The 14,602-nt window shown below is 34.1% G+C and overlaps 1 protein-coding gene across 3 annotated transcripts in view; it reads left to right on the top strand.

Annotated features, from left to right (window-relative positions):
• LOC129753325 (uncharacterized) overlaps positions 1 to 14,602 on the top strand; it is a 183,677-nt gene that overhangs the window by 17,243 nt on the left and 151,832 nt on the right. Inside the window, exon 1 of one of the 3 annotated variants that reach the window (XM_055749132.1) lies at positions 8,319 to 10,005. The exons of the other annotated variants lie outside the window; for them this stretch is intronic. The gene's annotated coding sequence lies outside the window, so the exon portion shown is untranslated. Of the gene's footprint in view, positions 1 to 8,318; positions 10,006 to 14,602 lie in introns of those variants that run through there. 3 annotated transcript variants of the gene reach the window in all.

Here is a 14,602-nt window from a genome sequence, read left to right as displayed (position 1 = left end):
ATTTGAAGGCAGTCTTCTTTGTATTTTTAGCCATTGTCAGTCGTTATGAAAGACTGAATAATTTTTTGTTACCACAGATCGTTAGCCTCTTCAAGAACAAGACATTAAATTTTTCATTTTTTTCTCCTTGTTTATCTACGGAAAACACAGGCGAGACTTGTCAAAGAAAGGTTTCTGGTTGGAAAACCGCCAGGTTCTCGCTAAAGAGTTCGTTTTGCTGCCACTACGGATTTTTTTCAAAATATCACCCACAAGTAGTTCAAATATTTTGCGCACGATTTGACCACCGCATTTTTGTTTATTTTAACGGTGGGCAGCTTCTCTACCTTGTAGAAATGAAGTCAGGCCTACTTATTCTTTAGCTGACAAACCAGTCAGAAAAATTTGACGTTTTCATCACTTCTTCCATTCATATTTTCGGATTGAGGATCAAGGATCCTCTCACATTCCTCTCACTTCATAGAATAATAATCTTTACTTTTATTCAAATTTAGCTCACTATTGGGTCCTTTAGCCTAGCACTTCTTAAAGGATTTACGATGTAAATTTTGGTTGAATTGTTGATTTCCAGCTGTTTTTGTGTCCCTCACCGGGAGTTTTCTGGATTCTTCTCGATCCTGCCCACAAAAATTTGTCAATGAACTTAAGTATTGCACGCTATCTCAAATTCCACTTGACCGATTGTGTTGTACGTGTTTTTTACACGTACACACTACATCACTAGGAAATATTACTGAAAATTTCATAATTTTCATCCATGCATTCAAAAGCTATTCACAAAACAAAGTGTTGCATTGTTTTCGAATACACTCCTTATGCTGTAATTTGATTTTAAATCAAATGCTTTTGAAATTTGAATAATTTTAGAAAATTTCATTTATTTTTGAAAGGTGTAGCAAAGCACACCGGGTCTGCGAGGACGGATATTTGACATAACTAAACTCTAAACTAACTAAAAACTCTTATCAACAAATGGAACCAAATGTGGCATGTGACGTTTTAAGATACATTCAAAATTTCTATAGTATAGTTCGTGAGTCCCTCCCGCATTGGACAGGGAATTGAGGAATTTATATCAGTAAAACATACTTTTTGGCAAAATTTTAAGAACTTATGAAGCTTATAAAAACAGGGAAAAAGTTCACAATTTGAAAACAAATTTAAAGATCAAGTTTAATAAAATTAGAATAAGTAATCTTTGTATTGTAATTCGAAACTTCGGCTACAGCTCTCATTTTAAAGCGGTTATTTTTACTTATGTTGTTACCTGATCTAAAATTAAAATTTGAATTATTAACACCCCACCCCGAGGTCAGTCAGTTGAATAAAAAAAATTGTTATAATTTCCGAGGCCTCTCAAGGACGCTTCAAAGTTTTTGATCTGCAGAATTTCAATTAATTTCTCGTCTTTGTTCAAAATCGTAGATAATTTTAGCTTATACCTAGAAGATAAGCAAAATTTATGATTTTTTGAGTATTTTTTCTATCTTTCTATTATTATTGGAAAACTCTTGAAACGCCATATCACCAAAAATCATATCTTCATAGACAATATCTGACACCAGATTCGAATTGAGTACATTCTGTTAAAACTAACCCAATAATATATTATACATGAGAATTAGTCGAGTTTCTTAATGATTGGATGTAAAATATTGAGGTTTTAAAGTTCATTTATACCGGCAAATAGACTCTAAAACTCGTACCTACAGAAAAACAACACTGTCTCTTTTACGCGGTAGATTTTTTGACCCCATGCAGAAATTTTTTGTACTTTTCTTTCGATAAGAAGTGAGAATATTGAAGAAATATTGTTGTGATAGTTTTTAATTGTTTAGTTGTCATTTGATGATGTAGGTAGGGGAGACAAGAGCATAAAGAGCACCCGCGGCGTAGTAAGCAAAATACGTATTTTTTCAAATACATTTTCATGGGGAACAGTTTTGTAGTTCCTGTAGTATTAATTTTCAAGCAAAAATGTTATCTCTTTATCATCTTTACAGAAATATTAAAATAAAACTAATACTAGGTTATCATGTGACGACAATATTATTATTTTTGAACACCGGAATATAAGCTCTTATGATCTTTAAATCATCTTGATCTATAGTGTATGCACTGCAACGTGATATACACATTGTTCCTCAATTTTCACCATCATTGAATTTTGGATTTTTCACTATAATTAATTTTAAAAGCCTTTTTTACTTTAACTTGCTGACTCGGGCCGAACTGAGCATCATTGATCGGGTCACGATGAGCACTTTCTGCCGTAGGATCTAGCAGCGAATTCAACTCAATGAAGTCAACTGAAATCTAGAGCTACAGCTTGACTAAAAAAACTCAGAAGACTGAAGTTCGATTCCTGGTCGAGTCATTTTTTTTTTCATTTACCATTCATGATAGATTATTTTGATTGTTTTCCTTTTTACGGCTAGAAGCATTATCCGCCAAACAAAGCTCCAGAAACATAATGTATGAGTGTGTGTGAATTGTGTTTATTCTACAAACAAACATACATTATTTTGTTATTGTTTGATAATGGTGCTATGACTGGCTGTTTAGTGCAAAATGCATCGATCATAAATGGTAAATGTTAACAAAATTCGCTTCGACCAGTAATCGAACTCGAGTCATCTGATTATCTCTTCGACACCTTACCAATAGAGGCCAATCGTTAGATGAAACTAGTCAACCTGTAGCTCTATAATATAGTTGTCTTCATCGAGTTGAATTCGCTGCTAGATTCTAAAAGGAAAAACGCTCATCGTACCCCGATTAATGGTGCTCATAGTGCCCCAGGGGGGGGGGGGAGGTTCTCATTATGCCCTTACAGTGACAGTTTTTCAGCTTTCGGCAAACACTGTTAAAATGCATTTTTAAACGTTTTTATCTACTTTTTCAAATTTCAGCCAGTTAGGAAATAGACTTGTTTAGTGTCTGAACATGAAACAATGAGGTAACTGAATTATTATAGCTGGTTTCTGGCGTCCTCTTTAAGGTGGCCATTATACCCTTATTTCCCATACTACAATAGATGCATAAACTGAAATAAATCTCTTGAAAATATGAATACCTATGACGTTTACCACAAATTGAAAAAAAAAGAAATTTTATCTTTGGATTAATAAAAAGTCGCCATCATTTATCTATATTTGCTCATTCTTAATGTCAGGCTTTGAGGTGGCATTTAAATCCATGAATTTGGTTTTGGTCGTACCCGGCTTTTCCACCTCATCATACAAAGATTGGGGGTACACACAATCTTGCATACACACATACCCGCGTCTCGCTTTCCTTGGACGACCAATGCGTTCCTTTGCGTGAAATTTCCCATCCATCCGTCTGGTTCGTCTTTCTTGCTGGCTGGCTGGCTGACATCGAAACGCGATGCTTCTCTTGACGGAGCGAGCAGTATGGGCGCAAATATTTGGTGAAAATTCTAAATTTAGCCAAACGCAAATTCCCACCACATATGTCGTGTCGTGGTGCTCTCGATGCGGCACGCCACATTTTCTGCCTTCGTCGTTTGGGGTGGTGGAAGATTGAAATTGAATTTAGCGGATTTTTTTTCGGTTGAGCCTATCAGTGGCTGTGGGATTTTCTGAGAAATTTCAGGCAATCGCGTAATTAAAATTGCTTTATTGTCGAAGCGCAATTTCAAAGGAACGTAATAAAAGTGTTTTTTTTATCTTTCAAAAAGATAGCAGCGTTCACTAGACTCGAACTGCTTATGACTTATCATGGAGCGCATCCATAGACTTATGTTTTCCTGAACTCGGTTAAAATTTTACCTGTATTATCATAAGCGGAAGTTTTTTTTTGGATTTTTTTTTGGATTGAAAATTACCCACGTTTGACGTGGGTCAACGAAGTTCCTTCATTAAGGTGAAAAGGTGATAGTGCAAAAATTCAAGTTTACTTAAAAAAATTCTACTTGCAATCCTGAAAAAGCAACACGATACAGCCTATATCCGTTTTTTTTATTCTCGCTTATCGAGCATAATCTGCGGTAGCAAATACCAAGCGAGCGAGACCGAAAAAAGAGCACAAACGCTCCTCTAGTAAATAATCCAATTTGCTTAATTACTTTTTTGGGGAAGTGTTAAAAGTGGTGCTCTCAGGGATGTGTTGTTTATTTTGCGTCTTCTTCGGCTTCTTCTGGCCTTCTACTAGTGCCGTTTTCGATGCTTTCGCCATGACACGGAAGAAGAGAAACGAGACCGGCTCACGTTCTTCTGTCCGCCACACCAAAGATAATGAGATACTCAATTAAGATTATCGGAAAAACGCGGTTGTTGTACGGGAATATCCTGTATCCGAACTCCGATTAGTTACCATCTATACTTATAACTACGAAAGGCGGAAGAAGAAATTGATTGATCGACATGGACCTAATCTAGGTCTGGGCCACCAAGCGCCAATTGAAGGAAAATGATTTATTAACTGATAATTAAAATGCCGACATATTTGGGGGAGTGAACATTTTCCAAAAAAAAAAAAACAGAATGATCTTTCAGTTTTTTACAGATTGAATACTATAGAATTATGAACATTTTGAAGTTAGAATTATTTTCAACAGCAATTTGAAAAACTCCCATAATCAACTTTTTTTTATAAACAAAAGACAAAACAACAACAGCAGACGAATACACCAAATGAAATATAAATTTAGTATAAAAAGAGTTTGAGAAAGAAAACAAAATTTGAAAAGTATAATTTATGAGAAAAAATTAATAGAAACAATGAAAAAAAAAGAATTAAATTTTTTATGTAGTAAATTTCTTGGAAAACTGAAAAAATGGAAAATTTGAGACAATTGGAGACAATAAAAAATGTGGAATATAAGAGAAAAAAAAATTGTTGCAGGAAAGAACAGTATTAAAAAATAAAGATAAAAAAAACAAAATTAAATATAAAATGTACAAAATCGAAAAGTATGTTTTTAAATGAAAAAAAAAATACTGAAAATTGTTTTAAAATGAAAACAAATTGTAAAAAATAATACTTTAATTGAAAACATAAAAAAGAGAAAAAATAAAAATTAAATGGAAAAAATATTGGAGGATATATTTATTATAAGAGATTTTTCACTGTAAACAATGATAAAAATTATTAAACAAAAAAAAGCCGAAATTAAGAAAAAAACGAATCAAATGAAATAAAAATGGAAGATGAAAAAATATTGCACAACGTTTCTGTATGTTTTTAAACAAATGTAAAAATCAAAAATCAAAACGCAATGTTTTTTTTTAATTAATGGAAAAAAGCAAAAAAAGGATTTTTTTTCTAAATGGAAAAAATAGAAAACATACAAAAAAATGTTAGAAAAATAAAAATAGGAATGAATAAATCCAAAGTTTTAATTTAAAAATTTTAACAAACGGGAAAAACAAAAAAGAGTTGCAAAAATCAAGAAGGATTTTTTTACATCCTTTGATTAAGTGAAAATAAAACAAAAAAAATGAAGAACACAAAAGGAAAAAAAAACAAAAATCTGTTTCAAAGTATAATATAAATGAAAATATATTAAAAAAAACATGATTAAGAAAAAAATACGTTTTCTTGAATCACAATCGTAAAAAATAACAAAATAAAATGAATAAATATGAAATAACAGAAAACTTATCGATGAAATTAAAAAGAAAAAAGAAAAAAAATTATTGATAAAAAATGAAATGAAACAAATAAATAAAATGATAAATGAAAACATAAATTAAATGAACAATAAAATGAAAACAATAAACAAGTATGAAAAATAAAATTAAGAAAAATTAAGAAACAACGTAGAAAAAAATTAGAAAACTAAAAAATCTTAAAATGTGTATTAAAAATTGAAAAAATGTAAATTAGCTTGAATGTGGAATAACATTAAAATGGAAAAAAATGAAAAAAAGTAATAAGAATAGATGAATTTAAAAAAAACGAAAAAAACCAATTAAAAGGAAAAACAAAGAAAAAAAATAAAAAAGAAAAAAAATCGAAAGGAAAAAAAATAAAAAAATAAAATAAAAATAAAATAAAATGAAAAAAACTAAAATTAAGAAAAAGAAAAAAAAAATAAAAATGTAAAAACAATAAAAAAGGAAAAGACATATAAATAAAACATAAAAAAATTAAAAAAGGAAAAAAAATAAAAAGAAAATAAGGAAATTAAAAAAAAAGAAAATAAAATATTGAAGAAAAAAAAGGAAAACAGAAAAAAATATAAAAACGAATGAAAAATAACACGAGAAATAACATAATAGAAAACACTAAAATGAAAAACAAATAAATAAAGAAAAAAATATTAAAAAGGAAAAACAAATTAAAAAAGAAAAAAAGGAAAAAAAAATAAAATGAAAAAAAAGAAAAAAAATAAAAAAAACATTGGGAAAAATTTAAAAAAAAAAACAAAACAAAATATTGAAAAAACAAATCAGCAATGAAATGTAAAACTGAAAAGAATATAGAAAAGGAAAAAAAGAAAAAAAATAAAGAAGGAAAAAAAATTAAAGAGAAAAAAAAATAAAAAAGAAAAAAAAATAAAAAAGAAAAAAAAAATAAAAAAGAAAAAAAAATAAAAAAGAAAAAAAAATAAAAAAGAAAAAAAAATAAAAAAGAAAAAATAATAAAAAAGAAAAAAAAATAAAAAATAAAAAAAATAAAAAAGAAAAAATAATAAAAAAGAAAAAAAAATAAAAAAGAAAAAAAAATAAAAAAGAAAAAAAAAATCAGAAGAAAAAAATAAAAAAAGGAAAAATAATAGAAAAAGGAAAAAAAATATAAAAAAGGGATAAAACAATAAAAAAAGGAAAAAAAATAAAAAAAGGAAAAAAAAATAAAAAAAGGAAAAAAAAGCAAAAAAAATAAAAAAAGGAAAAAAAATAAAAAAAAGGAAAAAAATAAAAAAAGGAAAAAAAATAAAAAAAGGAAAAAAAATAAAAAAAGGAAAAAAAATAAAAAAGGAAAAAAAATAAAAAAAGGAAAAAAAATAAAAAAAGGAAAAAAAATAAAAAAAGGAAAAAAGAAATAAAAAAAGGAAAAAAAAAGTAAAAAAAAAAAAATAAAAAAAAGGAAAAAAAATAAAAAAAGGAAAAAAAAATAAAAAAGGAAAAAAAATGAAAAAAAGGACAAAAATTAAAAAAAGGAAGAATTAAAAAATGGAAAAAAAACAAAAGAAGGAAAAAATGAAGAAAGGGAGAAAAAAATAAAAAAGAGAAAAAAATAAAAAAAGGAAAAAGAAATAAAAAAAGGAAAACAAAAATAAAAAAAGGAAAAAAATAAAAAAAGGAAAAAAAAATAAAAAAAGGAAAAAAATAAAAAAGGGAAAAAAATAAAGAAAGGAAAAAAAAATGAAAAGGAAAAAAAAATAAAAAGGAAAAAAATTAAAAAAAGTGAAAAAATAAATGAAAAAGAAAAAAAAAGGAAAAAATAAAAAAAATACCAAGGAAAAAAAAAATCAATGGGAAAAAAACTGAAAAAAGAAAAAAAAAAGAAAAAAAGGAAAAAGAGGAAGGTAAATTGAAAAAGACAATACGAAAATAAAAATTGAAAAGGGGGAAAAGAATAGAGGAAACTAAATGCAAAAGAAAAAATTAATGGAAAAAGAAATAAAAAAGAAAAAAGGAAAAAATAAAAAAATTAAAGATTACAAAAATTAAAAAAAAGAATAGAAAGGCCAAAAATAAACGAAAAAGGAAAAAAATGACAAAAGCAAGAGAAATAGAGAAAATTAAAGAAAAAAATGAAATAAACGCAAAAAAAATTTAAAGAAAATTGAAAGGGGAAAAAACAATTAGGAAAACTTAAAACTTAGAAAAAATAAATAAAAAAGGAAAAAAAAATTAAAAAGAAAAAAAAAACAAAAAGGGAAAAAACACAAAAGGAAAGAAAAGAAAAAAAAATAAAAAAAATCCAAAAAAAATTAAAAAGCGAAAGAAATAACGTAAAATTATGGAAAAATTCTGAAAAAGGAAGAAAAATCGAAAAAAGGCACAAACAAAAAAAAAAATGGAAAAAAAGTTAAAATTGAAAAAAATATTAATAAAGTATAAAAATTATAAAAAGGAAACTCAGAAGAAGGAAAACAATTGTAAAAAGGAAAAGATATTTTTAAAAACGAAGAACACCGGAAAAAAGGAAGAAAATATAAAAAAAGGAAAAAATAGCTAAATTTAAATTAAGTGGAAAAAAATTAAAAAATGGAATAAAATAAAAAAAATAAAAAAGGAAATGAAAGAAAAAAAGAAATACAAAAAAGGAAACAAAATTAAAGAGAAAAAATTAATGCAGTAAGAAAAGTAGAAGGAAAAAAAAAAATAGAGGAAGGAAGAAAAATGGAAAAAATTAAAAAATGGAAAAAGTGAAGAAGTTTAAAATATAAGGACAAAACTGAATAGAATAAAGGATAATTCAAGAATGGATTGGAAATCATTATTATCAAATCATTTTTATATTTGCAAATTTTTGTTTAAAATGGAAACAAAACTATAATCAAGCTCAAGTTTTAACCATACATTTTAGTGTCCCACCCCTCAGTTAATCATCGAACCTTCAATCGGTTCCAGCGACGAAACTATAAAATTTCCCATTCATGTTCTCTCCCGAGTTGGTATGATTTTATGGCGTATGGCGTATGGAGGCGGTGGTGGAATGAAAACATGGGAGACAAAATAAAGAGAAAGAGAGAGGCAAGAGCCCACGCTTTTGGCATAGACAATTTTATTGTGAGAGCCACTCTCAACGATGAGACAACAGCGCTTCGCTCAATTGGTGCTATTATTAACGAAAAATTCCAGTCAATCACAACACCGTGTAGTTGACGATCGCGACGCGAGGCGCAGATTTTCATCCATCGATCGTCGCGTCGGCCACCATCACCCTGCACCAACATTAAAAAGTGAGGGTCGATTCGATTTGTTACTGTTGGATATGATATGAGCCGATGTGTTTGGTTGGATTTTGGAGAAACGGACAAATGGGAATTGGGATTCCGTCGTTTTCTCGTCGTTCAGTCGATCTGTGACGATTGTCTCGATTTGTCGTGTGTCGGAACGGAAGATAAACACAAACGTGTGCGTTTGGCTTCGTTTGTTCGACTTTTTTTTTCTCGCTCTGTTGGACCCTTTTCCCGTTTTTGGGAGTGTGTGGGCATTCGCGGGGGTGTTGGTGTTTCTTTTCGCTTGCGCTTCGATTTTATATTTTTATGAATTTTGTTGTGATCACCCGAACGTGGAAGATTGTGGGAGGAAACACATAAAATTCCAGAAGTTGTGTGGTGTATTTTTTTTTACTGCTTGATCGTCGGTGATCAAGCGGGGAATATTTTCGTGTTTATATCATCAAAGCAAGCCGAGTGTGCGTAAAACCGGTGCAGCACCATCAATTTCGTGAACGGTCCGTCGCCGGTGCACGGTGCGTGTAAAAATAGCCATCAAGTGCACGAGCTTTGCTCGTTTTTTGTTGTTGTTGGGCGCACGGGTTGCTGTGATTGAGGCGCGTTCCATATCCCTATCAGAGAGAAAAAAAAAACAGAAAGGCGTAATCTGCATGTGCCAATAGATGGGGAGAAGTGCGGATGTAGAAAATCGTGAATATTGTCGCCCGAGTGTTGGCGCGCTGCGCATTTTGAATAATAAATGAGAGATATACTGCGCTGCACACTCTCCGGCCTGGCTTAGCTAGCTGTTTTGGGCTTGTGGGGTTGAGTATCGTTAGTGTTTGGATTCCGGCTGCTGCTACGCTGCTCTAGCAAGCTGATTGGTTGTTTGGCATCATCCAACCCAAGTCCAACTTACAACAACAACAACAACACCATCAACAACTGGCTGGTGTCTGGCTGTGCTGCGCATAGACTAGTGTACACAATTTCCTGTTTTTTCGCGCTGTGTACCGCAAACTCTTGAACCCTCTCGCGCTGACGCGACGGGAAACTTTCTATCCGTACAACAACATTAACAACAACAACAAAAAGAAAAAATACGACCCACACACGATATGTCTGTCAATGGAAATGAATGAAAGGTAACTTGTTTTATTTTCGAGCAACCAAATGAAGAGCCAAAATATAACAATGTATGTATGAACTACGTGTAGCTAGCTGCTGTGACAAGCCACAGCAATCGTCACAGGTTTTTCATTCATAAGTGAGAATTGTATTTTTTTTTCTTTCTGGGATCCTAAAATCACGTCATTATTACAAAAGTTGTTATTATCTAGCCAAGAGTTGTCAGTTTGTATGTCATAAGGGTGGAATAACAAAGCCAGATTTATCTGTGAAACCCTAGAACACAGAAATTAATCGTAAAGTCCTCACGCTGAGAAAACTACGAAAGTATCAATTTTTCTTCCTTAAAACCATTGATCATACTGACACGACACTTAGAAAAAAAAATCCGATTTTTTTTGTCTAATTCTGCCACCTGTTGGGGAAGGATGGGTTAATTTTCGGCCCCTTTGTTGAGCAACAGCAGTATTTGTGGTAAAGAAGCTAAAAATATATTTAACATTAGTTAGGATAATTATAAATTTATTGAATAAGGGTTCCACTTACAATTTTTGTGACTTAACCTGTCTTTTCCTAACCTCCAACAATTACACTGGGTGACAGCCAAAAAATAGTCTGGGGTTTCTTAGCTGATTTAGACTAATTTTTGTGTCCTGAGTTAGAATATCACATGGATTTTGCTGTATCAGGTCAACTTTCTTGGCGAAAAGTCGACTTTTTAAAATTTATGTATTCTAATATCCTGACCTGATTGAACAAAACCATGGTCATTTTCGGACTCAGGGCGTCAATATTAGTCTTATTCAGTTGGAAAACCTTGGACTACTTTCAAAAAATCTTTTTTTGTTACTCAGTGTTATTAATTAATCTCCCGGAAGCAACCTACGATCGTTACAAGTCTAAATTGTTTATAATTATTCAGGGAATATTTATCTTAAATACCTTTCAGAGGTCTCGAAAATCTGCAACCCGGGTAATTATTAATTTTCACAAAAAATCAAAGGCGTGTGTTCCCACAAGTTCACGAGAATGGGGAAAACGTTGTCTCTCCGCTTTATCGTCTATCCGAGTGAACTGTCACTATTTCCAGTGCAGCTGTCAGTATCTCGTTCTAGGAAGGTGCGCGAGGGACTAATCAGGAACGCCGTAACATTCCCCCGGCCGTAAGGAAGTACTGAAGAGTTAGTGGTCTGCGTCATCGACCGTCCTTCGAATCAGCTACACGAATCTTCTGTCCTCGAATCCATCCATTTCTTTCCGTTTCGTCCACTACCATCACTAAATCTCCGACTTCGATGGGCGGGGTGTCCTGGAAACATTTGGTGCGTATTGTGGGAAGGTACTCTTTCATCCACCTCTTCCAAAAGTTATCCACTAATACGTTTAGGTGATTCCAATTGTTACGATACGCCAATCTATCGTCCCGTAAAGGTTTTGATGGTTGAGTAACTCCACTAGAGCTAAGCTTCAAAAAGTGGTTCGGCTTTACTACGTCTTCAGCTTTTCGGACTTTTGTAACGAAGGTCTCTTCGTCTGGGGTCTTAGAGATTAACATAGCTGACATCACCGTCTTCACGGATCGCACAAGCCGTTCCCAAGCCCCTCCCATGTGGGGCGCTGCTGGGGGATTGCAGATCCATTTGGTATGGGTGTTGGTGAAGTTTTCTGCAATATCAGCGTGATCTAACGATTTCTGTAACTCGTTCGCTGCTGCTACAAAATTGGTCCCGTTGTCACTATAGATCTCCAGGGGCGCACAATGAAACGTCATGTCGCATGTTGCCATGTTGCACGATTCGGTGCTCAGTGAAACACACCGCTCTAATCGTTAGGCATGTGGAAAGGGCGATCTATCGTTTCGATCCGTACATTAAGAGGTCCGAAATAATCCAATCCAACAAAGGTAAATGGTCGTACAAATGCTTGAAGTCTTGCTTTTGGGAGAGGTGCCATTCGTGGCATAAGGATTCGGGGTTTTCGAACTTTGCACCGCAGGCATTGTTTCGAAATGCGTTTAACAAGGCTCCGAAGATTCCCGATGTGAAATCGTTGTCGCACTTCGTTAACGACCATTTCTCTGTTTGCATGAAGAAATTTATCATGATAGTCCTCTAAGATGAGCTTAGTGACACGGTGTTGCTTAGGTAGGACTATAGGATATCGGGCGTCAAAGGACGCGTACGATGCAGCGACGATTCGGCTCTCCAGTCGTATTATATTATTTTGGTCTAAGCAAGGGGATAACTTAATCAACGGACTGTTGCTAACGTATCTGCGTATCTGACCCTGTGTTGCTTCTTTGAGCCAGCGGTATTCCAGCGAATAGTACTCCTTTTGAACCCAGCGAAGGATTATCATTTCAGCCTTTATTAGTTCCTCCTTCATCAGCGGTCCCTTGAGTCCAGGTTGTTTCTTAGCCTTACAGCAAAAGTTGAGGCAGAACCGACGTACGAAAGCCACGGCACGCTACAATCTTTTCCATTTTGAGAAATTTTGCCAATCAATCATTCTTTGTTCCTAGACCTCTTAATGGACTAAACACTCCAAACACGCCATTCGCTTTTTTCCTGATACAGAAAAGATGGTCCTCGAAACCAGCTAGAACTAGGGGTGAAGTCGAATCCTCGCCCCCACTTCGTGGCATCGTCGGCTACATTTTCTCTCGTTGGTACCCACCGCCACTCCTCAGCGTTCGTGCTAGTCAAAATCTCTCCAACTCTGCATGCGACGAATTGCCGATAACGTCGGGTATCCGAGCGAATCCAGGCCAACACCGTTTGTGAATCACTCCAAAATGTCGTACTTTGGATTGTCAGTCTATGCGTCTCTTTTATACTTTTTTTATACGTACTCCCTCTACCGCAGGTTGAGGTTCTAGGCGTGGTATGGAAAGTGTTTTGAGTGGTGCAACCTTCGAGTGGTGCAACATAGAATCTCTCTACCTATCTTTGCTCGGAAATGCGCCACACACGCATAAGCCAGCTCACTTGCGTCACAGAGGATGCGCAACTGTATTCCCTCTGACAGTTGTAATTAAATTTCCCAAAGAAATATCTGTTAATGCGGACATTTTCCAAGTCTTTGAAACGATCTGTCCACTCAAGCCATTTCCGATGAATTTGATGAGGGATTTTGGTATCCCAGTCCGTTTTGCTTTTCCATAGATCCTGTGATCTTGCCATGAATGATGAAGAATGATAGAAACTTCAATGGATCGAACAGAGACATTACAATCCGTAAGACGTCGCGTTTCGTCGGATGCACTTCATAAACAGGAGCCGCAGAAAAGATGAAAACGTCTTCAGTGAGTCGCCAAAACATTCCCAGAACACGTTAAGTTGAATCGGTATCGAGATTTATATCCTTTTCTTCCGTGGCGATTTTTGCTCCGTTGAGTTCAAGAAACATTTCAGAGTTTGAAAGCCAGTTATGAATTTGGAAACCACCTTCACCATGTACGTGCTTCACCTCGCTGGTCAAGTTAGCATCCTCCTCAATCGTATCGGCGCTGTCCATTCAATCGTCAACGTAGTGATGATCGATGTTCGCCTCTGCTGCTAGGGGATACTCGAGGGCATATTCTCTGGCGTTTAAATTCTTCACGAATTATACAGAGCTCGGTGAACAGGGTGATCCAAACGTTGCCACGTTCAAAATGAACGTTCGAAACGATTTTCTTGGGTCGTCTCTCCACAATACACGTTGAGAGCTGCAGTCTTCTTTACGAATCTTCATGGTGAAACATCTCACGCAAATCCGCGCAGATAGCTATGCAGTTTTCTCGAAAACCAAATAAAACCTGCGGAAGAGATGTCATCATATCTGAGCCCGGTATCAGCATCGTGTTCAAAGATACGCCATCGACTTTCGCCGCTGCGTCGCAGAATATTTATGCGAATCTTAGATGGTTTTTTGGGATTAATAGCTACTCCTAATGGTAAGTACCAAACCCTTCTCGGGTCCATGTCGTTGAGCTCCTTGTCTATAGCTAGATGAATGTATCCTTTTTCTACGTATTCGATTATCTGTCTTCTTACGCTTTCGCCGATAACCGGATTCTTCTCCATACGCCTTTCTAAACACTGATATCGACGCTCAGTCATGGGTCGACTATTGGGAAACTCAAAGTCATCGAACCTCCATAGGAGCCCGGTCTCAAATCGTTCCCCAACCCGCTTCGTAGTGGCCTTCAAGATTCCATACGCTCGTTCTTCTTCGATCGACAGGGGGCGGTGCACCTTATGCCAGCTTCTACTCTCGTCTTGAGAATGTTGCTTCACGAGGTCATGAAGTTCTCGGTCACATGTACATTCATCGATGTGGAAACTGGACTGTATTTTTTCTTTTCCCGTTGCACCATATATCGACCAACCCAATCGACACTTTGCAGCAATGGGGGCTCCTGGGGGTCCTTCTCGTATCTTCTGTTTTACAGTCACGAACACGTTATCGTTTCCTTTAAGCATCTTTGGGCGAATGTTCTCGTAGTCACGTATAGGCAGGCCCTGAAGATGTTGAAACTGCCCGGTCAATTCTCCAGTAAGTATCGTTTGACTTGGCAACAGTTCGAGCTTTGATTGTGAATTTCTGCCGCTTCGAGTACCCTCTCACTAG

The sequence above is a fragment of the Uranotaenia lowii genome, chromosome 3 (assembly GCF_029784155.1).
Source record: "Uranotaenia lowii strain MFRU-FL chromosome 3, ASM2978415v1, whole genome shotgun sequence".
In the NCBI taxonomy this organism is placed as follows: domain Eukaryota; kingdom Metazoa; phylum Arthropoda; class Insecta; order Diptera; family Culicidae; genus Uranotaenia; species Uranotaenia lowii.
This window is presented reverse-complemented; position numbering and strand designations above follow the sequence as displayed.